General features: G+C 32.7%; 1 long non-coding RNA gene across 1 annotated transcript in view; it reads left to right on the top strand.

The window, feature by feature from the left end:
* The window catches only part of LOC127738714 (uncharacterized), a 39,724-nt gene extending 19,673 nt beyond the window's left edge, over positions 1-20,051 (top strand). The window contains exon 4 of the long non-coding RNA XR_008000143.1: positions 19,688-20,051. This is a non-coding gene — a long non-coding RNA (uncharacterized LOC127738714). The remainder of the gene's footprint in view (positions 1-19,687) is intronic.
* Positions 20,052-27,163: the final 7,112 nt, after the last annotated feature.

Below are 27,163 nucleotides of genomic sequence, written 5' to 3' on the forward strand. Positions count from 1 at the left end.
ATTTGGCCAATGATATGTGCATATAGCACTTCGATCCTTTTGTAGTAGCGGTGAGCATCTGGGCCATCCATTTCCCTTTTCATATATTTTAAAAATATGTATCCTATCATGCAAATATGTGGGATTAAGCTGTTCTGCAGAGAAATAAATAGATTTGACAAAAATCTGATGCACATGACACCCCACCAAGACTATGTCTCTAATTACGATTAACAACAAGCCCTACTGCCATGGCCAATATAAAAATTGGTCAGTTAAATTATTTTGTTCACCACTAGCCATATAACCTACACCAGTAAATTTCATCACTGGTAAGAGGCCTTACAAGTTTTAATTTTAATACAGGCAATGTAAAGTATAAGAAATTTGATTTAAGATTGATTTTCGGTCTAGAAAGTCAAGAAGCTTTTCAAAGACTGAATTTGCCCTGAAAAAAATGCCTCACAAAAAAAAGCCATATAAACCAAAAGAAATTCCATGAATTACTGATTTTCGGGTTTGTAATTTAAGGGAGAATTTTCCTCGTACCAGGAGACAATAGACCATATCGCTAATTGAATATCAGAACACTTGAAGTATTGACGCCATACAACAATCACTTTTCCTTTTTGGCGTCAGACATTTTGTATTGTGAAGTCAAAATTTTACGGGAACCTTTGTGATGTCCAGAAATGACAGACAAATAGCGATAAGGTCTATCCAGTTTACCAGAAAGTTGAATATGTTGTTCGCATCTTAATTGCACGGGTCTGAAGGGAACAAGTATTTGAAATTCTTTGTGGGGGAAGGGGGGGATTTATCTGACATAACATTCATTTTCACCTGTTACTATAGAGGCTTACCTTAAAGTCTGATAATACTGTGCTCATCTAGCAAGTTGGTTGATTTAATAGTTCATATCATTAAAACTGAGGGTCGAATCAAATCACAAAGATCATATGTGTCATGATTCAGGGGTGAATCCAGCCATTTTTAAAAGGGGTTCCAACTTTATGTCCTCATTCAAATGCATTGACCGTCAAAAAAAAAGGGGGGTTCCACCCACCCCCCTGGATCCGTCACTGCGATTCCACAGCTAATACAAATGTTGAAAAGGACCTAAATCAGTTAAGGAACCAGAGCTACAGCATATATAATAATAAGAAGATGTGGTATGATTGCCAATGAGACAACTCTCCACCAGCCTGAGACCATATGTCATTGAAGTTAACAACTATAGGGTACCGCGTACGGTCTTCAACAATGAGCAAAATCCTTACTGCATTGTCATGTATGAATATTAAAGGGTGAATGTCATTATGAATACTATGTAAATAATGTTTAAGAAAGGAGCACATATAGATTTATCACTTAAAATAAAATTTACTTAATACATATATTTTTGTACTTGAAGAAATTAATTTGCTACATGTTTTTATGGGTCAAGCTAGTCCTATATATATGCGTCATCTTTTCATTAGGGCCCCGCCGAATGGCGGACGCCCTATTGTGATCAGTCTGTCCATCCCTCCGTCTGTCCGTCCGTCCGTCCTTAACAAATTGTGTCCGCTCTATACAAATAGAGAACCGTTATGATTTCAAAGTTTATACTTGACATGTATATTAACCAACACCAGAGGGTGTGTCATAATGTATGTACAACTTCCTAGGTCAAAGGTCAAGGTCAAAAACTTTGGTTTTAGTTGCCAACCCCATGTCCTATGGTAAAGATCGTGTCCACTCTATATCTTGAGAACCGTTATGATTTCAAAGTTTATACTTGACATGTATATTAACCAAAACAAGAGGGTGTGTCATAATGTATGTACATTTTCCTAGGTCAAAGGTCAAGGTCAAAAACTTTGGTTTTAGTTGACAACCCCATGTCCTATGGTAAAGATCATGTCCGCTCTATATCTTGAGAACTGTTATGATTTCAAAGTTTATACTTGACATGTATATTAACCAACACCAGAGGGTGTGTCATAATGTATGTACAACTTCCTAGGTCAAAGGTCAAGGTCAAGAACTTTGGTTTTAGTTGACAACCCCCTGTCCTATGGTAAAGATCATGTCTGCTCTATATCTTGAGAACCGTTATGATTTCAAAGTTTATACTTGACATGTATATAAACCAACACCAGAGGGTGTGTCATAATTTATGTACAACTTCCTAGGTCAAAGGTCAAGGTCATAAACTTCGGTTTCAGTTGACAACCCCATGTCCAATGATAAAGATATAAATTTTTTACCACACATTATTCACAGCGGGGCCCACAGAGATGGCTCCCATCTCAATGATATCTAGTTATTTAGTGTTTTTAAAGGGGCATTAACTGTCAAATTCATGTTCACCAATATGACTCAAATTCTCATATTTGATTTATAACATACTAAAACTTATATCCCAATTTAAAAAAAGTCTTAAATATACAATTTGCAATATAGGAACTCGATAATATGTATCAGAATTTCGTGTGTATTTTAGTCTAGACGCCTCTAATTAACCATCGAGGTGACCTCCAAGACTGCCGACGGTCATGTAACCTGATATAACATAAACACAGATACAAATAGATAGTAAACACGTACAACTGGATTTTTCTTGGTCTGTTTGATTTCAAATTGTAGGTTAAAAAACTATGTTAATCATCGTTTTTTCCTGTATAAGAATGAGTTTTTGTTGATTGAATCGGTGAACCAAATGGTTTAGTTTTGTTTCACTTTTTGAGTTTCAATGTTGACATTCTTTTCCTTTTATTAGCTGAACATGCCTAGTTTATGTCTAATCAATCTCTAGCTAAGGGGTTTTATTGAAGGTCACATAAAAATGGATTTAATGAGGTCGAATTATTCACTTGCAAGTGAATAATTAATCAGCGATGTTTCTTAGCTTATTTTGACAAAATTGAATCAAACTGGCTGCTAAAAGCGAATTATCATTTCGCTATTTCACTTTCATTAACAATGATTAATGATTGAACAAAATGGAAAAGTATTTTTAAACCATATCTCGTAGCTCATGCCTCTTTAAAGCTGATATTTTCATTTCTTGCTTTTTTTTTAATTTTGAAGCTTGTTACAGCTTGATTATAAAAGTTGAAAATAGCAAATAGAAAAATGAATGAAAAAGAAAATACAAAAAAATTAAAGAAAATGTAAATATCGCCACACAATGTTTGTGTTTTAGGACTAGGGTTATATTAAATTATAATTCGATTTAATTAGTGGTTCAGATTTTTTTTTTTAATAGATTTATCTGTGACTACGCAGAAGCACCAGGCTTGGTATGGAAATCTTTGGTAAAGTGAAGTTTAAATGGAGGTTTTCTTCAAACAATCATGCATTTTCTTGGAGGTGGAAAAGGATGGGAGGGTGTAAGTAGTTTTTTTTTGCAACCACGAGTAGTCATTTTGAACATTGGGAGGAAAGCAATATATTTTTAACACTATATTCTACATGAATATCTACTTTGAAAGTATTGTGATGTTACAACAAAAATTTATTGTTGACAATCTTTCATATATTTGCAAGATTTTATATGAAGAATATAGAATCATTGATTGTTTGAGGCCAGTTTATATTTTACTGTGAATGTAAAACTAAGGAGATGTGGTATAATTGCCTTAGAGACAAATATGAGCCCAAATTGTCCTGAATGAAAGATGTAAGCAACAGGAAACTCATTTTAAGCAATTTCTTTAAACATTTATATTGGTCAGAATATTTATCTGTATTAAAAACTATACTGTTTTCATTTCTCGTTTCAGTGTTTCTTAAGCAGTGGCTGTACCTTTCCGGTTACTATTCATGTGTTGTGTCTTATGTATCGTAACACTTTATAGTTACTGGACAGGTTGAGTTTAGGCGACAAAACATCCAAACAGCACCAGATCATTATGATCATTTGCGATTCCAGCTGATTTCAGATAAGTAATAAATGATAAAAGAAAGTTAGAAAGCTCTAGTTCATGTAACCGATTTTATTAGATGATTGATAAATATTGAATACAGAAAAAAGCTTAACAATGATCGTAATACAGAAAATGTAAGTTTTGTGATTGAAATGAAAGTAGATCATGACATGATGTGCCTACACATGGGAAGTTGCATACAGCAAGTCCAGTGATATTGGCAATATCCAGTACGTATCATTAAAATTAAAATTTAAAAGATTTTGCATTGTTATCAAAGTGGTACATGCATGACATGTATTATTGTATGTAGGCAACTGGGGAAAACAGATCTCCTTGTGAAATGAAAACAGATCATGACATGATGTGCATATAGCAAGTCCAGTGATATTGACAATATCCAGTACGTACAGATGAAAGAGACCAGTACTGATAATTAAAATAAAAATTTAAAAGATTTTGCATTGTTATTAAACCAGTACTGTATTATTGTATGCAGGCAACTAGGGAAGACAGATCGCCTTATGATATCTTATATATTGAATGCCAATATATAGTTTAATTAAAAATGGGGGTTTGTCATAGACACAAAATTATAACGCAGGCTTACAGACTTCATATGAAGCACCTTAATAAAGTGCAGTCACCAATCTGAACAGTAGAGTGTATGTCTATGATATCATTTCAGCAGGCTATGAGGTTAAGCTCACTTTCAGTAACCTGGTAACCCCAAACACTCTTTAATACAATATAATATTGTATATTACTGTTTCGTTTTATTTGTATTTTTGTAATTCCTCACAATAATAGTAACCAGTTTTAGATTTATGTGCTTTTCCTATATATTTTTTATATACTGTAAATAATAAACAAACACCAAATATGTGAATTTTTTTTTAAAAGATAAAAGACTTTTCAATTGAGCGATTAAACTTAAGTCACCTGATCAAATATATAAAGAAACATATAATGCAAAGATGTCAGCCTTTAAACAAAACAGCCACCAGCTTTCACAGAAACAGATGCCAGCATCCAAAGGAAATGACTGTCAGCATTCAATTTATAATGTGTTGAGACAACTTTTACTTACAACTGGGATTCCAGCATCCCTGAGATTAAGGATGAACATCCAATTTTTTTCATGGGATGGCATCATCCAAAGAGAAAGTTGAGTCTGCATGCATATACATGTAATTGGGATGCCATCATCCAAACAAAAGGTATATCAAAGTCTATATTTATGTTAGATGCCAGCATCCAAATGATGGTGTGTTCAATATGGAACTTTATAAAGCCATATCAGCATCCTGCAAAGATGGATATGCTATTTCCATATTTTTATGCCCCTGCCAAAGCGGAGGGGGCATTTAGTTTTACCCTTGTCCGTCTGTACGTACGTCCGTACGTCCCAAATTTGGTTTCCGTTCTCTAATTTAAGTTTGCCTCAACCAACTTATATACAATGCTTATTACCACAAAACACAGATCAAGTTTGAATTTTGGTGGCGTCACTTTAACCTTTCTAGAGTTATGCCCCTTTATAAATGGAAAAATTGCAAAAATTTTCATTTACGTTCTCTGACTTTAGTTTGCCTCAACCAAATGTTATGAAACTTATAAACAATGCTTATCACCACAATACACAGATCAAGTTTGAATTATGGTGGCGTTACTTTTACTGTTCTAGAGTTATGCCCTTTACAATAGCAATTTTTCATTTTTTTCCAAAAATATTAATGATGCCATTGTTCAAGTAATTTTTATACGACCGCAAAGAAATTTTGCTGTCGTATATTGGTATGACGTTGGCGTCGTCGTCCGAAGACACATTGGTTTTCGCACTCTAACTTTAGTTTAAGTGAATGGATCTCTATGAAATTTTACCATAAGGTTCAATACCACAAAAGGAAGGTTGGGATTGATTTTGGGGGTTATGGTACCAACAGTTAAGGAATTAGGGGCTAAAAATAAGCATTTTTGTAACTTCCAGACATAACTTGTGTGTTAGTGTATGGATCTCTCTGAAATTGTACCACAAGGTTTCATATCACAAATGGAATGCTGGGATTGATTATGGGGGTAATTGCCTCCAAATTTTAGGAATTAGGGGCAAAAAAAGGGGCAAAAAACAAGCATTTTTCTAGTTTCATGACAATAACTTGTGTGTAAGTGTATGGATCTTTATGAAATTGTACTACAAGGTTCCATATCACAAAGGGAAAGCTGGAATTGAGTTTGGGGGTATTTGCCGAAAACGTTTAGGAATAAGGGGCCAAAAATAAGCATTTTTGGAAAATGACGCTATCAGCGGCATGTTTCCGATACCATTGACCAGAACTAACGGAAGTTGATTATGCCTCCGCCTACCGCACTCGGTTTCATATTTACTATTTAACATTCTGACTGGAATCTGATTGTATTTCGCTACACTCGAACAAAGTGTTGTAGTCGGACGGGAACCAGTTTACATACGTTATTTTATTTACCAAAAAGATATCTTGAACTGTCCATATGTTTTTTGTTATTAAATGGTATTTGGAGCTATCCCTTTGTTATATTTTTCATATTTATTCGAGCTTTGACTTTTATGCACATGTCTTACAATCGTAAACAATCGGTATGTATACATGATAAATAGATCCGTTTTGTTATGGTGTTGGACTTTTTACCCTCCAATGATCAGCAATCGCTAGACAAAATAGTTCTCCTAAATAATGTCAGCCTTTCATGCCATTTCAACTTTACAATCATTAAAAAGTAATAATCGGAATCATCTTGATATTCATTGGATAGAAACTGGTCTTTATCCAGATTTACGAAGATTTTAATAATCGGAAATTAGTAATACGGTTATACCCACGCGGTGCGTATGAATCTTTGTTTACAAAGTTATAGCAGCAGAGTCTGTAACTGTATCATTATTAATTAACTACACTGTTATTGTACTTAATATGATGAAAACTGCATATGCAATATAAGATGTCAACTCGGCCAATACAGATTTTTTTTCCGTATTGGCCGAGTTCTGATCCGGCCAAAACAGGATTTCGGAACGTCTCTAGTTTTTAGATCGTAAGTCACGATAAAACTCAAACTGAAAGTAAACAGTTGTTTGTACGACGCAGTTCTTATTTACTCACCATAAACAAGCTGAAACGTTCAGTATGGCATATATGTTATGTTAAAGACGGTCCCATTCATTTGAAAAGCATTTTGAAAGTAGACGATGGAATTATTTCAGGTTTGGGGAACGAGTAAATTATCACAAAGTTCATTTCTTGACGACCTCATAATTTCATCATGTCGATGGTACAAATCGATTTTTACTGTTTACTTTCGCTTCTCATGTTTTGTAAACGGTCTTTTATTTTTAAACCCGAACCAGGCATATGCATTCTGCGCAAATCTTCGTTCTTTGGTCAATTGGCTTATGGATAGTTGTATCAATTTCAACTCTTACATTATTTTTTTTTTAAATATATTTGCATTACACATGCAATGGCAGTACCTTTCCAATTACTATTTATGTGTTGTGTCTAAATTAAAGTTGTAACACTTTATAGTGACTGGAAAGGGTAGAAAAATTCATCAGATGAGAAAAGGCTGAAGATACATGGAAACGGCACCAAATCATTAGATATTGCATCTTATAAAAAGAAACTGAGATTTGGATAGTTCCACTTCAAGGTAAAAATGTTTATCTCTTGTGAAATGAAATAAAAAAATATTGTAACACTGCAGTTAATTAATAAAGATACTATTACATGTATTTCTGTATTGGCCTTATTGTTGGTCCTCGGCCAGCAGTATTGGCCTTCGGCTTCGCCTCAGACCAATACACCAAGACATGGACCAATAACAAGGACAATACAGAAATACTTACGCAATAATATTATAGAATGACAGTATGGTTCAATAGCGGGAATCAGCCCCTCAACTACTTTTTACATAAATATTAACTTCTGGCTTCAACTCCTTGTTCGTCTTGTCTGGAGATCTTGTTGTAGTTCCAGTTAGGCAAGCATTTTAGAGACGTATCCCGTCCATCCTCTCTTGACTTGTAATTTCTGGTGATAGATTTTGCCGCTTGACGTTGTATCCTTTCAAGCTTGTTTTTTTTTGTTACCGTGTTGGGGTCCCATACTATGGCTCCATATTAAATTGTAAGATCCATTCCTAAAGGTCTAGATCATTGTTCTAATCTGACACAAATTTCAATAACTGGAATGCGTCCCAAGTTGAATATATGGTGACCTACTAGAACAGCATTATCACTATTGAAATTGTGTTTAATACCATGATTGTTCAATGTCATTAACTTAAATGGAGACAGACATTTGGCCTGAAAGGTGGTGTGGGAGTGCAAAATCAAAAACTAACTGACTATGATATATGGTTAAAGAATGAATATCAATTACATGGGTCAACATGGTCAAGGGCAGAGTTGTTATGAAATAACAATATGGCAGAGAAGTGGTTTCAAGTTTCATATAAAGCGACCTGACTGACATGAAATAAAAAATCAAAGGAGTATCCCTATTTGTCTAATCTTCAAGGTGAAATAAAACTAGTAAAACAATATTATACTATTGTCTAAATCTACAGAAATATAATTTGCTTCAAGTAACAGAAATAACTAGGTCACTAGTAACTTATTTAATGAGTATGTGGGGTATAAGAGCTTGATAACAACAGGCTCTTCATAATCATTTGGTTTGAAAAGGATGCTAGTAGTCTATATTCTTGATTTAGAAAAATGTAATTGTAAGACAAAAATCACATTACTTAGAATACTTTAGATCATTCAGGTAGTCTTTATTTATATGTACAAAAGAACAGCCAGTAGTCATTGGATATTGTAGATCATTCAAATAGTCTTGACCTATTTATTAGTACAAAAGAACAGCCAGTAGTCATTGGATATTGTAGATCATTCTGGTAGTCTTGACCTATTTATGTATAGAAAAAAACAGCCAGTAGTCATTGGATACTGTAGATCATTCAGGTAGTCTTGACCTATACATTTATACTAAAAAAACAGCCAGTTGTCATCTTCACATAACACACACATATACGAATATCAATTATACGCTTACGAGACATGTTGGAATGTTAAACTAATTACGGTATGTGAAAATCAAGACTTGCATAAAAAATATCACAATATTAGAGACAGTGGCGTCATTTTTCCTCAGAGCTTTCAGCTCTTTGATTCTAGTTTCCAGACAATAACTTGTGTTCAAGTGTATGGATCTCTCTGAAATTGTACTGCAAGGTACCATACCACAAAGGGAAGGCTGGGATTGATTTTGGGGGTAATTGCCTCCAAATTTTAGGAATTAGGGGGCAAAAAAAATGCATTTTTCTAGTTTCAGGACAATAACTTGTGTGTAAGTGTATGGATCTTTATGAAATTGTTCTACAATGTTCCATATCACAAAGTGAAAGCTGGGTTTGAGTTTGGGGGTAATTGCCCTAAACGTTTAGGAAATTGAGGCCAAAAAGGGGCCAAAAAACAAGCATTTTTCTAGTTTCCAGACAATAACTTGTGTTCAAGTGTATGGATCTCTCTGAAATTGTACTGCAAGGTACCATACCACAAAGGGAAAGATGGGATTGAGTTTGGGGGTGATGAATCATAAGAGGGTTCAAAAAATTTGGGGGGGGGATTTTTTTTTCCTTTTTTTTCTTTATAATTTTCCATTTTAAATTGGTTATTTCTGATTTATATATAAAAGCAAATAATAATGATATGGTTTGAATAGGTAAATTAAAATTTTTTAAGTTCTTAGACCACATTCATTCTGTGTCAGAAACCTATGCTGTGTCAAATATTTAATTACAATCCAAATTCAGTGCTGTATCAAGCTTGAATGTTGTGTCCATACTTGCCCCAACTGTTCAGGGTTCGACCTCTGCGGTCGTATCAAGCTAGCGGAGCATTTTAATAAAATTGGAGTTATCTTCCTTTGTCCATGATTATAGTTGAATCAACTACAATTAATGCTTTATACAATGCAATGTTTAATTTTGCCTTCCACTGATAAAACACAGATCAAGTTGAATTTGGGTAGTGTCACTTTAACCATTATTGAGTGATGCCCCTTTATAAATCGAAAAATTGCAAAATTTTTAGTTTCCGTTCTGTAACTTAAGTTTGCCCCAACCAAACATGAAACCTATACACAATACTTATTACCACAAAACTAAGATCAAGTACAAATTTGGGTAGCGCTACTTTTATTGTTCTTGAGTTATGTCCCTTTATAATGTTGTATGCAAGCAGGGGCATCATCTGTGTCCATGGGGACACATTCTCCATTTATTTTGTATAATCCGCCAACACATTTTTAAAATATCCTGTATACAAAAATAATAGTTGTTAATTGAATAAAAAAACCTCTCAACTACAAAACGCAATGAAAGAATTATATAGGCATCCGATATTTTTTAAAACCAATAAAATTTGTTAAGCAGAATCTGCTACCCATAGAGATGAAATGAATCCGTATGCTTGAAGTAAGATTAGCATATGTTGATACTATATATTATCATACATGAAATTGAATATTATGTCCATAACAATGCAAGACATAGAGGTGTATACGAATGAAAGTTATGATAGATCCGAATTTTATTCAGAATGCACCAATAAGAAACCGTAGTTTTTCTTCACTTTATTTACCTAAAACTATTATATCAGCTGCAAAATTATTATTATATGTACGCCTACATTGCACTTCACAATGGAAATTAACAATGTATATTTATATAAACGATCAAACTTGTAAAATAAATAAATAAATAATCTTTATTTCAAGTGGATAATCCCATTAGTTAAAACTAATCTTCCTGAGAGTCCTCAAAATAATATTAACATATTTATAAGTTCATACAATATTAAAATGACATATTATACACAATATACAATCTAGATAATAATGAAAAAGCATATTAATTTGCACAATTAATGAAAAATTTGTAACATCTTGTTTTAAAAGATACAAGTGTATTACTCATTTTATCTTTCATTTGGTAAACTGTTCCATATTTGAGAACCAGAATATGTAAATGTTTTCTTCAAAAAGTTTGTTTTTGGCTTTTGAAGATTTAAGTTTTACATTAGCTGAACATAAATTATAATTTTGATTATCGGTAAAATGAAAGTTTTCTTGTAAATAGTTAGGAACCATATCATTTAATGATTTAAATACAAGTATTGCCTTTTGATATTGAATGCGTTTTTCCACATTTAACCAGTTTAAACTATTAAACAATAAACTGGAGGATGTCATTATGTCAGCTTCTACTATAACCCTAGCAGATTTCTTTAATAACTTATTAATTATAAAAAAGAAGATGTGGTATGATTGCCAATGAGACAACTCTCCGCAAGAGACCAAATAACACAGAAATTAACAACTATAGATCACCGTACGGCCCCCAACAATGAGCAAAGCCCATACCGCACAGTCAGCTATAAAAGGCCCCGAAATGACAATGCAAAACAAATCAAACGAGAAAACCAACGGCCCAACCTATGTACAAAAAATGAACGAAAAACAAATATGTAACATAAAAACAAAAGACAACCACTGAATTACAGGTTCCTAACTTGGGACAGGCACACACACACAGAATGTGGTGGGGTCAAACATGCCAGCGGGATCCCAACCCTCCCTCTAACCTGGGACAGTGGTGCAACAGTACAACACAAGAACGAACTATAAAAATCAGTTGAAAGAGGCTCAACTCAAACACCACAATTAGAAGTGGACGTGGCCGGGCACCCGTACCTTCAAACAACAAAAAGACACTTAGTACAGATCTGAGAGTACTCGCAGTTACTGACAGCTAGTTAATTTATTCCAGTTTCATAACAACTTCCCCATATATTGCAACAATAATCAAACAATGGCAGAATATTAGCATTAAAATAAATAATACATATATGCATAGGTAAATATTTTCTTATCTTTTGTAATAAGTTGATTCTATTTGATATTGTACTTGACATTTTATCTATTTGCTCATTCCAATTTAGGTTCTTGTCTATATATAAACCAAGAAGTTTTTCACAATCTACATTATATATTTGTTCATCTGAAATATTGATATCTAAACTGTTCCCAGTTGAATAAAGCCTCTGTTTTGAACCAATAATCATTGATTTACATTTTTTGGCATTTTGTTTCATACAATTTTGCGAACACCAGTTTTCAATTACATAAATATCATTTTGAAGGTTAGCAGTTAACTGAAGAATATCATTACCTTTACTATGTAATGTAGAATCATCTGCATATAAATCTATTAATGAATTTTCTATGTTCAGTGGTAAATCATTGATAGATAAAATAAATAGCAGAGGACCAAGGATAGAGCCTTGTGGTACACCAGTTTTTATACGACCGCAAACAAATTTTGAGGTCGTATATTGGTATGACGTTGGCGTCGTCGTCGTCGTCGTCGTCCGGCGTCGTCGTCCGAATACACAATGGTTTTCGCACTCTAACTTTAGTTTAAGTGAATGGATCTCTATGACATTTTACCATAAGGTTCAATACCACAATAGGAAGGTGGGGATTGATTTTGGGGGTTATGGTACCAACAGTTAAGGAATTAGGGGCCAAAAAGGGGCCGAAAATAAGCATTTTTGTAACTTCCAGACATAACTTGTGTGTTAGCATATGGATCTCTTTGACATTGTACCACAAGATTCCATATCACAAAGGGTCAATGCTGGGATTGATTTTGGGGTTAATTGCCTCAAAATTTTAGGAATAAGGGGCCAAAAGGGGGCAAAAAACAAGCATTTTTCTAGTTTCATGACAATAACTTGTGTGTAAGTGTATGGATCTTTCTGAAATTTTACTACAAGGTTCCATTTCACAAAGGGAAAGCTGGAATTGAGTGTTGTGGTAATTGCCCAAAACGTTTAGTAATAAGGGGCCTAAAAAGGGTTTAAAATAAGCATTATTTAGTTTCTAGACAATAACTTGTGTTCAAGTGTATGGATCTCTCTAAAATTGTATTACAAGGTACCATACCACAAAGGCAAGGCTGTTATTGAGCTTGGTTTGGGGGGAAAGGGGGGTGGGGGTGATGAATCATAAGGGGGCGGGGGTCAAAAAAGGGGTAATTTTTTTTTTTTCTTTTTTTTTTGTTTAAAATTTACATTTTAAGTTAGTTATTTTTTATCACGAAGAGAAAGTAGGAATTGAGTTTTGGGGTTAATTGCTCAAACATTTATGAATAAGGGGCCCCAAATATTGGTCAAAAATAAGGATTTTTTAGTTTGCAACAAAAACTTGTGTTCAAGTGTATGGATCTCTGTGAAATTGTATTGCAATGTACCATACCACAAATTGAAGGTTGTGATTGAGGTGGGGGATGATGAACCAAAAGGGGGTTGAAAAAATGTGTGGGAGGTAGGATTTTTTTTTTCCTTTTTTTTTCTTTAAAATTTTCCATTTAAAGATGGTTGTTTCAGATTTATATATGAAAGAAAATAATAATGATGCGGTTATATATCATGAGGAATTGAAATTTAAAATTATGTATATTGGAAATTTAGGTTACTTTGGAAAGTAATTATTGGCTTTGGGGGGGGGGGGGGGGGGTGGTTATGGCTCTAATGTTTAAGGAATAAGGGGAAAAAAGGTTAAAAAACAAGGGTTTCCATTTTAATAGACAAATAATTGAGTAAAGAACATTATTTAAAAGCAGTGTAAGGTTGGTAATTCAAACTCATTTAAATATCTCATCTACACTGCTTTTAAATTATGTAGATTGGAAATTTGCCAATAACTTTATTGTTAATAAATGCATTGGAAATTTGCCAACAATTTTAGTGTAATAAACTTCATTGGAAATTTGCCAATATAACATTTTGCTGATGAAGGTTTTTTGTTTACCTTTAGCCTTGACTATGAAGTCATTTTCTATTTTTATAGCCTTATGATGTAGTTGAATTATTTAATACTTTTATGATGTGTTTAAATGGGGTTTTATCATGTTTATGGTTGCAAATTTATTGTTTTAGTATAATAAACTCCATTTAAAATTTGCCAATAAAAAAATTTTTGTTTATTTTTAGCTATGATTATGATGTCATTTTCTATTTTACTTTTATGGTTGCAAAGAAATTTTTATTTTTAGATATTACTGTTAAATGATGCTGATTAAGGTTTTTGCTATGTTTAGCCATGACTATGATGTCATTTTCTATTTTAATATCTGTTATGATGTATTTAAATGGGCTTTTATGGTTACAAAGGAATTTTATTTTTAGATATTACTATAAAATGTTGCTGATGCTGATTAAGGATTTTGTTTATTTTTAGCCATGACTATGATGTCATTTTCTATTTTAATACCTTTATGATGTAATTTCCATTTTTAGATATTACTGTTAAATGATGCTGATTAAGGGTTTTTTGCTATGTTTAGCCATGACTATGATGTCATTTTCTATTTTAATATCTTTATGATGTATTTAAATGGGCTTTTATGGTTACAAAGGAATTTTATTTTTAGATATTACTTTAAATGTTGCTGATTAAGGATTTTTGTTTATTTTTAGCCATGACTATGATGTCACTTTCTATTTTAATACCTTTATGATGTATTTAAATGGGCTCCCATGTATTTAGATTTTTGATTATTTATACATGTTACCAAATTGGTCCACATTGAACAAAAACGGTCCAAATTTCAACTTTATTACATTACATCAAACATTGAATTCTACATATTCTTTGATATATTGAAATTAACAAACAATTTAGTTTATGGATATTCCACCATAATAGGTAAATTAAATTTTTTCCAGTTCTTACACCACATTCATCCTGTGTCAGAAATCTATGCTGTGTCAAATATTTAATGACAATCCAAAGTCATAGCTGTATCAAGCTTGAATTTTGTGTCCATACTTGCCCCAACTGTTCAGGGTTCGACCTCTGCGGTCGTATCAAGCTGCGCCCCAGCGAAGCATTTTATTATGCATTTAGTATTAGACATGATGTTATTGACCTTAACTTGTTGACTTCCTTAAAACAAGTATGACTTAAACCAGTCTAGTGTACAGTTGGAAAACATTATAATATTTAAGTTTTTTCAATAAAATTTTATGATTAACCAGATCAAAAGCTTTCTTTAAATCTAAAAATATAACTCCATTTATTTCTCCATTGTCTATATTTGTTAACCATTCATCTACTAATTTAGTAAGCGCAGTAGTATCATTTCAGATATACACTTGCATATATTTCCTTTGTAATTAAAAATCTACATCTAATTGCCATTTATTAGCTCACCTGGCCGAAGGGCCAAGTGAGCTTTTCTCCTCACTTGGCGTCCGTCGTCGTCCGTCGTTAGCTTTTTACAAAAATCTTCTCCTCTGAAACCACTGGGCTAAATTTAACCAAACTTGGCCACAATCATCATTAGGGTATCTAGTTTTAAAAATGTGTCCGATGACCCCACCAACCAACCAAGATGGCCGCCATGGCTAAAAATAGAACATAGGGGTAAAATGTAGATTTTGGCTTATATCTCTGAAACCAAAGCATTTAGAGTAAATCTGACATAGGGTAAAACTGATTATCAGGTCAAGATCTATCTGCCCTCAATTTTTCAGACAAATCTGACAACCTGTTGTTGGGTTGCTGCCCCTGAATTGGTAATTTTAAGGAAATTTTGCAGTTTTTGGTTATTATCTTGAATATTATTATAGATAGAGATAAACTGTAAACAGCAATAATGTTCAGCAAAGTAAGATCTACAAATAAGTTGTCATGACCAAAATTGTCAGTCGACCCCTTTAGGAGTTATTGCCCTTAATAGTCAATTTTTAACAATTTTTTGTAAATTTTTGTAATCTTTTACAAAAATCTTCTTCTCTGAAACTACTGAGACAAATTTAACCATACTTGGCCATAATCATTATTAGGGTATCTAGTTTAAAAAAATTGTCAGATGACCCCACCTTCCAACCATCATGGCCGACTTGGTTAAAAATAGAACATAGGGGTAAAATGCAGTTTTTGGTTTATATCTCTGAAACTAAAGCATTTAGAGCAAATCTGACATGGCAAAAATGTTCATCAGATTTAGATTTATCTGGCCTGAAATTTTTAGAAGAATCCGACAACCCGTTGTTGGGTTGCTGCCCCTGAGTTAGTAATTTTACAAAAATTTTGCAGTTTTTATACGACCGCTAAAATTAAAAAAATTTTTGGTCGTATATTGGTATGACGTTGGCGTCGTCGTTGTCGTCCGAAGACATTGGTTTTCGCACTCTAACTTTAGTTTAAGTGAATGGATCTCCATGAAATTTTACCATAAGGTTCAATACCACAAAAGGAAGGTTGGGATTGATTTTGGGGGTTATGGTACCAACAGTTAAGGAAAAAGGGGCCAAAAATAAGCATTTTTGTAACTTCCAGACAATAACTTGTGTGTAAGTGTATGGATCTCTCTGACATTGTACCACAAGGTTCCATATCACAAAGGGAAGGCTGAAATTGATTTTGGGGGTAATTGCCTCAAAATTTTAGGAATTAGGGGCCAAAAAAGGGGCAAAAAACAAGCATTTTTCTAGTTTCATGACAATAACTTGTGTGTAAGTGTTTGGATATTTCTGAAATTGTACTACAAGGTTCCATATCACAAAGGGAAAGCTGGAATTGAGTTTGTGGGTAATTGCCCGAAACGTTTAGGAATAAGGGGCCAAAAAGGGGCCAAAAATAAGCATTTTTCTAGTTTCCAGACAATAACTTGTGTTCAAGTGTATGGATCTCTCTGAAATTGTACTGCAAGGTACCATACCACAAAGGGAAGGCTGGGATTGAGTTTGGGGGTGATGAATCATAAGTGTGTTCAAAAAATTTGGGGGGGGGGATTTTTTTTTCTTTTTTTTCTTTTTTTCCTTTTTTTTTTTCTTTTAAAGTTTTCCATTTTAAGTTGGTTATTTCTGATTAATATTTAAAAGCAAATAATAATGATATGGTAGGAGATACACACCAAACAGGATGTGTAAATTATTATATAATAAGTATTGTGCAATAGCAAGAAATTTTCAATTGCACAGTATTGCACAATAGCAAGAAATCTTCAATTGCACAGTATTGCGCAATAGCAAGAAATCTTCAATTGCACAGTATTGCGCAATAGCAAGAAATATCCAATAGCACAATATTGCGCAATAGCAAGAAATTGTCAATTGTACAGTATTGCACAATAGCAAGAAATATTCAATTGCACAGTATTGTGCAAAAGAAGATACTTCGTATAAATTGCTTATTTCTTGATCAATTTCAATGGGGTTTTATTCTTGAATTCTTGGGGTTCTTTAATATGCTGAATCTAACCAAGTATTAAGTTTTTGGATTTTGGGCCCCGTTTTTAAATTGGTCCACATTGAGGTCCAAAGGGTCCAAAATTTAACTTTGTTTGATTTCATCAAAAATTGAATTCTTGGGGTTCTTTGATATGCCGAATCTAACCGTGTATTTAGATTCTTAATTTTTGGTTCCGTTTTCAAATTGGTCTACATTAAGGTCAAAAGGGTCCAAAATTAAACTTAGTCTGATTTTAACAAAAATTGAATTCTTGGGGTTCTTTGATATGCTGAATCTAAACATGTGTTTAGATTTTTGATTATGGGCCCAGTTTTCAAGTTGGTCCAAGTTGGGGTCCAAAATTAAACTTTGTTTGATTTCAACAAAAAGTGACTTTGGGTTCTTTGATATGCTGAATCTAAACATGTATTTAGATTTTAGATTTTTGGCCCAGTTTTCAAGTTGGTCCAAATTGGGGTCCAAAATTAAACTTTGTTTGAGTTCAACAAAAATTGAATATATGGGGTTCTTTGATATGCTGAATCTTACCATGTATTTAGATTTTTTATTTGTGGGCCCGCTATCAAATTGGTTCATATTGAGGTCAAAAGGGTCCAAAATTAAACTTTGTTTGATTTCATCAAAAATTGAATTATTGGGGTTCTTTGATATGCCAAATCTTACCGTGTATTTAGATTTTTAATTTTGGGTCCCGTTTTTCAAATTGGTCTACATTAAGGCCCAAAGGGTCCAAAATTAAACTTAGTTTGATTTTAACAAAAATTGAATTTTTGGGGTTCTTTGATATGCTGAATCTAAACATGTGTTTAGATTTTTGATTATGGGACCAGTTTTCAAGTTGGTCCAAGTTGGGGTCCAAAATTAAACTTTGTTTGATTTCAACAAAAATTGAATATATGGGGTTCTTTGATATGCTGAATCTAACCATGTATTTTGATTTTGGGCATTGGACCATAATAGGTAAATTAAAAAAATTGAAGTTCTTAGACCACATTCTTTCTGTGTCAGAAACCTATGCTGTGTCAAATATTTAATCACAATCCAAATTCAGAGCTGTATCAAGCTTGAATGTTGTGTCCATACTTGCCCCAACTGTTCAGGGTTCGACCTCTGCGGTCGTATCAAGCTGCGCCCAGCGAAGCATTTTATTGGTTATTATCTTGAATATTATTATAGATAGAGATAAACTGTAAATAGCAATAATGTTCAGCAAAGCAAGATCTACAAATAAGTCATCATGACCAAAATAGTCAATTGACCTGATAAGGAGTTATTGTCCTTTAAAGTAAAATTTAACAATTTTTCGTAATTTTTTTTAATTCACAACAGTCTTCTCCTGAAACAACAGAGACAAATAAACTAAACTTGGCCACAATCATCATTAGGGGATCTAGTTTTTAAAAACATGGCAGACATGGCTAAAAATAGAACATAAAGGGAAAATGCAGTTTTTGACTTGTATCTCTGAAACTAAAGCAAAAGTATAACAGTTACATTATTTCATGCATCAATTGTAAATAAAAATATCAGGTGAGCGACACAGGGTCCTTGGAGCCTCTAGTTTGGTGTATGCAATAATTGTAAATGTTGTAAGGTGCACATGTCTGTCTGGCTTGGTTTATCTGAACTTGACCTTAATATGAATTGCTTGACAGTATATTTTTATGAATCATTGGTAATGTTAAGTATATTTGGTCCTTATCGTAAACTTATAATTATTCTTGTATCTTTAGGACAAGCACCATAAAACAGAGGGGACATACAAATACCTGGAGTCTGTCTATCCCTTTGGCCTTATAAGCGCTCTCACTTGCATGTCTTGTACAATTCTTGTCAAATTTTTAGGAAACTTATTTTGATAGGTTATATCAACAATGTCTGACAAGTTTTAAAATCAGTGCCAATCATTCATTTTTAAAAGAGTTATGCCCCTTGGAAACATTAATTATTTGGAAAATTGCATTGTTATGGCTCTTGTGTACAATTCTTGCTAGAATTTTATGAAATTAATATTAAATAGGTTTATATCATCAGAATGATCAGAGCATTTTGATTTCCATCTGTAATGTTTACAAATTCCAGATTTCATGGCAAATTTCAACCATTACAAACCTCCACAAGCTCCATAGCAGAGGTAATCAAAAAGTAGTGCAGCAACAAACAACAACTATTAATATTCCACTCCAGTTAATCCGACACACAATATACATGTATGATTATATACATAGATATAAGAAGATGTTGTATGAGTGCCAATGAGACAACTCTCCATCCAAGTCTCAATTTATAAAAGTATATACATATATGTACCCGGTAAGTTTAAATATTAAATTGATGTTATCATTTTTGCTTGAATAGTAAGGCAATATTTAATTTGATGTATATTTTACAAAATAATATATGCTGGGTTTTTTTTTTTTATTACAGCAAATGTATTCCAAGAGTTTATGGCTGATTATGCAACTACAGGATTTTATCATGGAAGCAACATCTTAGAAGGATAAGTGCAAATGTATGAAGGAAGCCTTGTGTATAAATACATGTAGCAATTACATATGCAGGAGAGAACACTTAAACATTACTAACATGTAGTCATGATATGGGCGTGGTGCATTCTAGAAATCTAAACACCAGGAATTAAATATTGTATATATTTTTTTTCAACTACAAGTACTTTCAGTATATCATACAATTCTAATTCAAATTATTGTGTCAACATGACAGTTACTGTCTAAAAATGGAAAATGCTTGTTTTAAAATGAATTTTTTATAAATATATAAATAACAAGAATTTTTAGCTTATTGTGAAGCCAAACTTTGAGATCTTTTAATGGTATATGCCTGTTGTTTGTCACCATTTATTTTCTTTTTGACTTAACCTTAAGATCAGTGGTAAAATGAAAAACTGAAAACCATATATGAAATAAGAAAGAAATGGTTGTAAATAACAGCAAGACTTTCAATATGGTATATCAAATATATTTCACAGAACTTTCTATTTCAGTTTATTAATACAATGAGGTTTGAGGTATAAATCAATCCGACAGTAACACAACAACAAAAACACCTGAAAAGTCCTCAACAATAGACAGGTGTCGAAACAATATGTCATGATCTGTTTTAATTGACCAGAGTACATGAGTATGTGGCAGGGTGAACTACCTTTTTTCTTCAAAAAACTCATAAGAAGAATTGGCATCTTTTGCAAGTAATACTTGTCCATAATGTGATTGGAATGTCTCAAAACTGATGAACACAAAAAGACTTATACATACATATTAAAAATGAAATATACATCAGTGCATACATCTTCTATAAATAAATCACCTTCCATACATCAAATTAACAAAAATATTGAGACTTGAACACAACCAAAAATGTTCTAGGAGTGAACTATGGTGCCCTGGATATTTGCTTGCCTTCTTGGTTTTATTGAATCTATCTGCTGCATTGAAGATATTGTGAGTTGGAGTTGATGAATAAATATTATGTGTATTGTTTAGGACCAAGAAATTTAAGATACAAAGAGAAAGTAAAATAGAATGGAAGTATGAATTCATCCTCAAGACCAAGAAGAATATTTATATATATCAAAATAGAATGTGTACTAGATTAGCATTTACTTATCTAAAATATGCTGAAATACTGTGAAATTTGTGTGATTGAGACTCAATTCACCTTAATTTCATTTAAAAAAAATAATGTGAAAGCTCGATTCACATTAATTTCACGTGAAAAATTTAACGTGAATTTCACGTGAAAGCTCGATTCACGTTAATTTCATGTGAAAAGTTTCACGTGAATATCACGTGAAAGCTCGATTCACGTGAAATTCACATAAATTTAACGTGAGTTTCACGTGAAAAATTTCACATGAGTTTCATGTATAAGCTCGTTTGAGGTGAATCTCACGTGAAAAATTTCATGTGAAATTCACGTGATTTTCACGTGAAATTTACGTGAACAAAATTTGCCTGTGTAGGTTTCTGAATAAATGTAGTCAAAGAACTTGAAATTGGTTATATGAATTGAATTTATATTCAATTAAAGATTTCTTGCTGTTGTGCAATACTTAGTAAATCTGTTGTCAAGACTATAAACAAATAAAGTTCAATTAATTCTCAATGTCATATTAGAAATTTATGAAAATAAAAAGGGAGCTTACATCAATAGATATAAACAATTCACCAAAGTATCATGAGAATTGGTGACAGCATTTTTGAGTTATTGTCCGAAAACTGGAAAATCACCCCTATTTTTAATGAATAAAACCCCATAACTCAGAAATGTAAAATGTAAAATTTATAAAAATCTAAAGGGAGCTTACATCAATACATACAAACAATTCACCAAAGTTTCATAAGAATTGCTGAAAGCATTTTTGAGTTATTGTCCGAAAACTGGAAAATCACCCCTTTTTTTAATGAATAAAATCCCATAACTCAGAAATGTAAAATGTAAAATTTATAAAAATCTAAAGGGAGCTTACATCAATACATACAAACAATTCACCAAAGTTTCATAAGAATTGCTGAAAGCATTTTTGAGTAATTGTCCGAAAACTGGAAAATCCCCCCTTTTTTATGAATAAAACCCTGTAACTCGAAAACATAAAATCTTAAATTTATAAAAATCGAAAGGGAGCTCATGTCAATAGATATAAACAATTCACCACAATTTCTTGCAAGTTGGTGAAAGCATTCTTGACTTATTGTCCGAAAACTGGAAAATCCCCCGTTTTTTAATGAATAAAACCCCATAACTCAGAAAAGTAAAATCTAAATTTTATAAAAAACGAAAGGGAGCTCACGTCAATAGATATAAACAATTCAACAAAGTTTTATGCAAATTGGTTAAAGCATTTTTGAGTTAATGTCCGACATGTTGACGACGGACAGACGGACGGACAGACGGACGGACGGACAGACGGACAACGGTATACCATAATACGTCCCGTAAACGGGCGTATAAAAACTGCAAAATTTTTGTAAAATTACTAACTCAGGGGCAGCAACCCAACAACGGGTTGTCGGATTCATCTGAAAATTTCAGGGCAGATAAATCTTAATCTGATGAACATCTTTGCCACCTGTCAGATTTGCTCTAAATACTTTAGTTTCAGAGATATAAACCAAAAACTGCATTTTACCCCTATGTTCTATTTTCAACCAAGTCGGCCATGATGGTTGGAAGGCAGGGTCATCGGACAAATTTTTTAAACTAGATACCCTAATAATGATTATGGCCAAGTATGGTTAAATTTGTCTCAGTAGTTTCAGAGAAGAAGATTTTTGTAAAAGATTACAAAAATTTACAAAAAATTGTTAAAAATTGACTATTAAGGGCAATAACTCCTAAAGGGGTCAACTGACAATTTTGGTCATGACAACTTATTTGTAGATCTTACTTTGCTGAACATTTTATTGCTGTTTACAGTTTATCTCTATCTATAAAAATATTCAAGATAATAACCAAAAACTGCAAAATTTCCTTAAAATTACCAATTCAGGGGCAGCAACCCAACAACAGGATGTCAGATTTGTCTGAAAATTTCAGGGCAGATAGGTCTTGACCTGATAATCAGTTTTACTCTTTGTCAGATTTACTCTAAATGCTTTGGTTTCAGAGATATAAGCCAAAATCTACATTTTACCCCTATGTTCTATTTTTAGCCATGGCAGCCATCTTGGTTGGCAGGCGGGGTCATCGGACACATTTTTTAAACAAAATACCCTAATGATGATTGTGGCCAAGTTTGGTTAAATTTGACCCAGTGGTTTCAGAGGAGAAGATTTTTGTAAAAGTTAATGGACAACGACGACGGACGCAAAGTGATGAGAAAAGCTCACTTGGCCCTTTGGGCCAGGTGAGCCAAAAAAGGCGACCATGTCTGCTTACGTCACATATAAAGAACACAACTTTCTGCAAATCTTTGATAAGGAAGGATAAAAATCATAAGATAAACAGATTCCACCACTATAACTCGTGTATTATAATATTTCTCCACTCTCAACAGTTAAATTTTAATTATTTAAAAAGCTCGGCAAGCCTCACGCTTCAAATATTAAAATTTAACTGTCTCGAGTGGAGAAATATCGTAACACACTTGTTGCAGAGATGGAATCTATATTTCATAGTGTTGCTGCTTGATGTTTATATATTTCTCCTGTCCTAGTTAATAGATCACCTTCTTTGCCTCTTTATTTGTTCTCCAACATACTGTTTAATCTTTTCACAAAGTTTCCAATACAAATATGAAATGGTTAAACAGGCAGCAAAAGCCACAATAATGAGTAGTTTGATCAAATTAATATTATCCTGCTGAACATGATAAGTGTAACTGTTTTAAACAGGCAGACATCCATAGTTGAAGTAATTTATAATTGGTCCATTGTATGTTGTTTTGAATAAATGCTTGCAAAGGATATATTCATGTATATGCATAAAAGCTTTTATTTATGTACATGTACAACAAACTGTAAATTGATAAAGAATATTCTCCAAGAACCACAATACTAAATTTATATTATTCAAATGCATCCCATATGCTTTCAACTAACTAAACAAAAGAAACATTTCAATTCATTCAACTTTCTAGTCTCTGCTTTGCTGTAGATTATAATTTCATTTGTAACTGTATAGCAATAAAAGCTTAATATATTTATAGAATTGAGAATAGAAATGGGGGATGCGTCAAAGAGACAACAACCAGAGTAAAGGGCATAATACAGCCCAAGGCCACAAATGGGTCTTCAACAAAGCAGGAAAATCCGACACCCAGAGGCGTGCATCAGCTAGCCCCTAAATAAAAATGTGTACTATATTTAGATCAGTGAAAATGGACATCACACTTAACTCCGAATTCGACACATTTAAATGAACTAAAATTAAAAAAAACATACAAGATTAACAAAGGCCTGATGCTCCTGACTTGGGAGTCCCATGGCTTCCAAAACGGTCATATATTCCGGACTTGACCGAAATTTATATAAAAAGTCCGGCTGATCTCAGCCTCAAACGGTCAAATATCATAGGTTTGCCACTTTTTTTATTCAAGGCATTTTCATAAAACGGTCATTTCACTTTTTTTACCAACTATCGATCGGTAAAAATGTCCGTTTGGGCATTATAGTTTATAATTGTGGCAATCTATTTCACAAAGACATTTCGGTCATATTTGGGTTTAATTAAACAGATGCAGCATATTTCATACTTTGAAGTGTCTCAGTTAGTCTAATCATCTGGGTACACAAATGCACGGCTTGGTACATCAATAAAAAGTAGAAAAAAACATTTGTTCTTTTATTTAAAAAACAAAAAGCTGTCAAACAATTATCCCTTCAATAAGTAATATTGAAGCCATAAATCATTCACTGATTACAGGTCATTACCTTTGATGAGAGACCTTAGCTTGTCTTAATCAATAGAATTGATGATGCATAACAATGAACATAAACAGGTGATAAAGGTGATCAGGTAAACGAGGTCAAACATGTAAGCATGTAGGAACAACATCCTATTTAATTACGCTTTGTAGATATTATTGTAAATGAGCATTCAGTTTTAAAAAAGTATCCTTAGATTTTAAAATAATTCTTCAAATAAGAATATTTATAAATGAATTCGAATTTGTATGATATTCATTATTATATTTAACACTGTACATCGTGTTAAATACTGGGGTACGCTAAAGGGTATTCAAAGTTATTTTCTTACATTTCAGCGGGTTGCATCTAATTAATTTAGTCTAAAAGATTGAAATTATAAGAAATACGTTAATAAATATGATTTGATGAAAAATTTGAAAAGGTTTTAAACTAATAATCGTCAGAACCACGTTGTTTGAACTAGTACACGTGTGCGCATGTGTCTATTGTCCGCTGGTGGGAAATTTAATTATGCATCCTAATTCTTCAATAATGCTAAAATTATCATTGATACCTTTATCTAACGTTCATTTCGAGTATTTTCTTGAAGAAATAACTTGAAAAGGCTACTTAACTCAATCGTTAACTTACACGGATAGTAGTGTAATATCCGTCTCTGATCCGTGATTTACCATTATCAAGTCAACATCCGGCATTAGAAAAATGTGATTTTAAAAACGAAAGTAAAGCTTTTGACAGCGTTATTTTGCACAAATAAAGAGTCTATAGCAGAATTAAGCAGAACTAGTACTCTGATGTTGCACACTTCGAATGCTGCAATTTCAATTTAACACTTTACGTCAGAACATCGAATTTATATCAAAGTAAAGTTTAATATCGTTTAAATGTCAATCATTGGTTATATCATATATGATGGCCAACTGATTATCATAGTTGCCTAATTTACTAAGTCTAAAGGGATAAAAAATCGGGATAAGATATGAAATGTCCGGCTGGCTCAAAAAAAATTTGGAAGCCTGCTTGGGACAGGCACAAAAATGTGGCGGTGTTAAACATGTTTTGTGAGATCTTAACCTCCCAATTCACCTTTAGCCAATGTATAAATATATAGAACTACAATGTCTGCAAATTTGAGTGTCACTGACAAAAAATAAATAAAGGGATCCCTAACACATTTAAAATATATATTTACATGTAGATATTGCTCTGTGTTGAAGACCATACCATGAACTATAGATGAAAATGTAAACAATTATTATATTGTCTCTGGTGGAAGGTTGTCTCACTGACATTCATATATATTCTTATTTTTATAAGATTTTAAAATGTTGAATTGATTTGTTGAATTAAATTACTACATAAACTTTCATTTTAAATTCCATACTAGCAAATATAAAAAAAAAAAATTCAATGAAAAATATTTTATTTTAGGAACAGATATAAACAGTAAAAAATAAAATAAAAGGAATAAAAAGTAACAATATATCCTCCCTGGAACGCCATTAAAGAATGCTGTTGATGTTATCAATACATGTTGTAAATAAATCGGACTATATATGCATGTTATGTTGTCAAATGATCATCATTTTAAAAATATTTGTGGTTTCGCAAACAAACAGATCTGTAAAAGAATTGTCCAAATCACATTCCACTGTTGTGTTTGGCAATAAGACATTTCTCTTCATTATCACAGTAACTACAAATAGTCCACTCATGTCTAATTACGTTTAGAATGTATCTATGTATCATGTTATTGTTTTTTAACACGTTGAATGTTTCATCTAATTCGTTGTTTATGTCAATTTCCGTGTCATTATTGCGTTACTTTCAAACGCACAAAAGATCAAAAATTGTGTTAGATAAATTAAAAGTCGCATCCACACGGCTCCGTACTGGCTGCGGACTTTTCAAAAAGTGCTTTTTTTCTTCAACCTTTCAAAAGACGTGGGGGATCCAACAAACGAGGTATTAATTTGGTGTGGCCTAAGTCATAACAACCTGTCATTTTCAGAATATTTGAAAAGATATCTTATTCTTTATGTGTATGAACATTCTATTAAATATGAAAGCTGTAACTCCAAAACTGAAGGAGGAGATAGCTGGACAAAAAATGTATCCTAATCTAGACAGACAGAGGAATAGACGGACAGAGAGAGGTAAATTAATATATATGCCCCATTAATATGTTATTGTAAACAGTTCCTATCAATATTACTTAAGTTGAAAAACTTACATTGAAACTGGAAAATAATTCAAAATCACTAACCATGAAGTAGGGGGGAGGGCCTACAAATGATTGTCAAACTGATATGTACTTATATTAATGCAACTTCATAGTAACAAGAATGTGTCCATCGTACATGGATGCCCAACTCACACTATCATTTTCTATGTTCAGTGGACCATGAAATTGGGGTAAAAAATATAATTTGGCATTTAAATTAGAAAGATCATATGATAGAGAACATGTGTACTAAGTTTCAAATTGATTTCACTTCAACTTCATCAAAAACTA

The sequence above is a fragment of the Mytilus californianus genome, unplaced genomic scaffold (assembly GCF_021869535.1).
Source record: "Mytilus californianus isolate M0D057914Y unplaced genomic scaffold, xbMytCali1.0.p SCAF_4, whole genome shotgun sequence".
Lineage (NCBI taxonomy): Eukaryota > Metazoa > Mollusca > Bivalvia > Mytilida > Mytilidae > Mytilus > Mytilus californianus.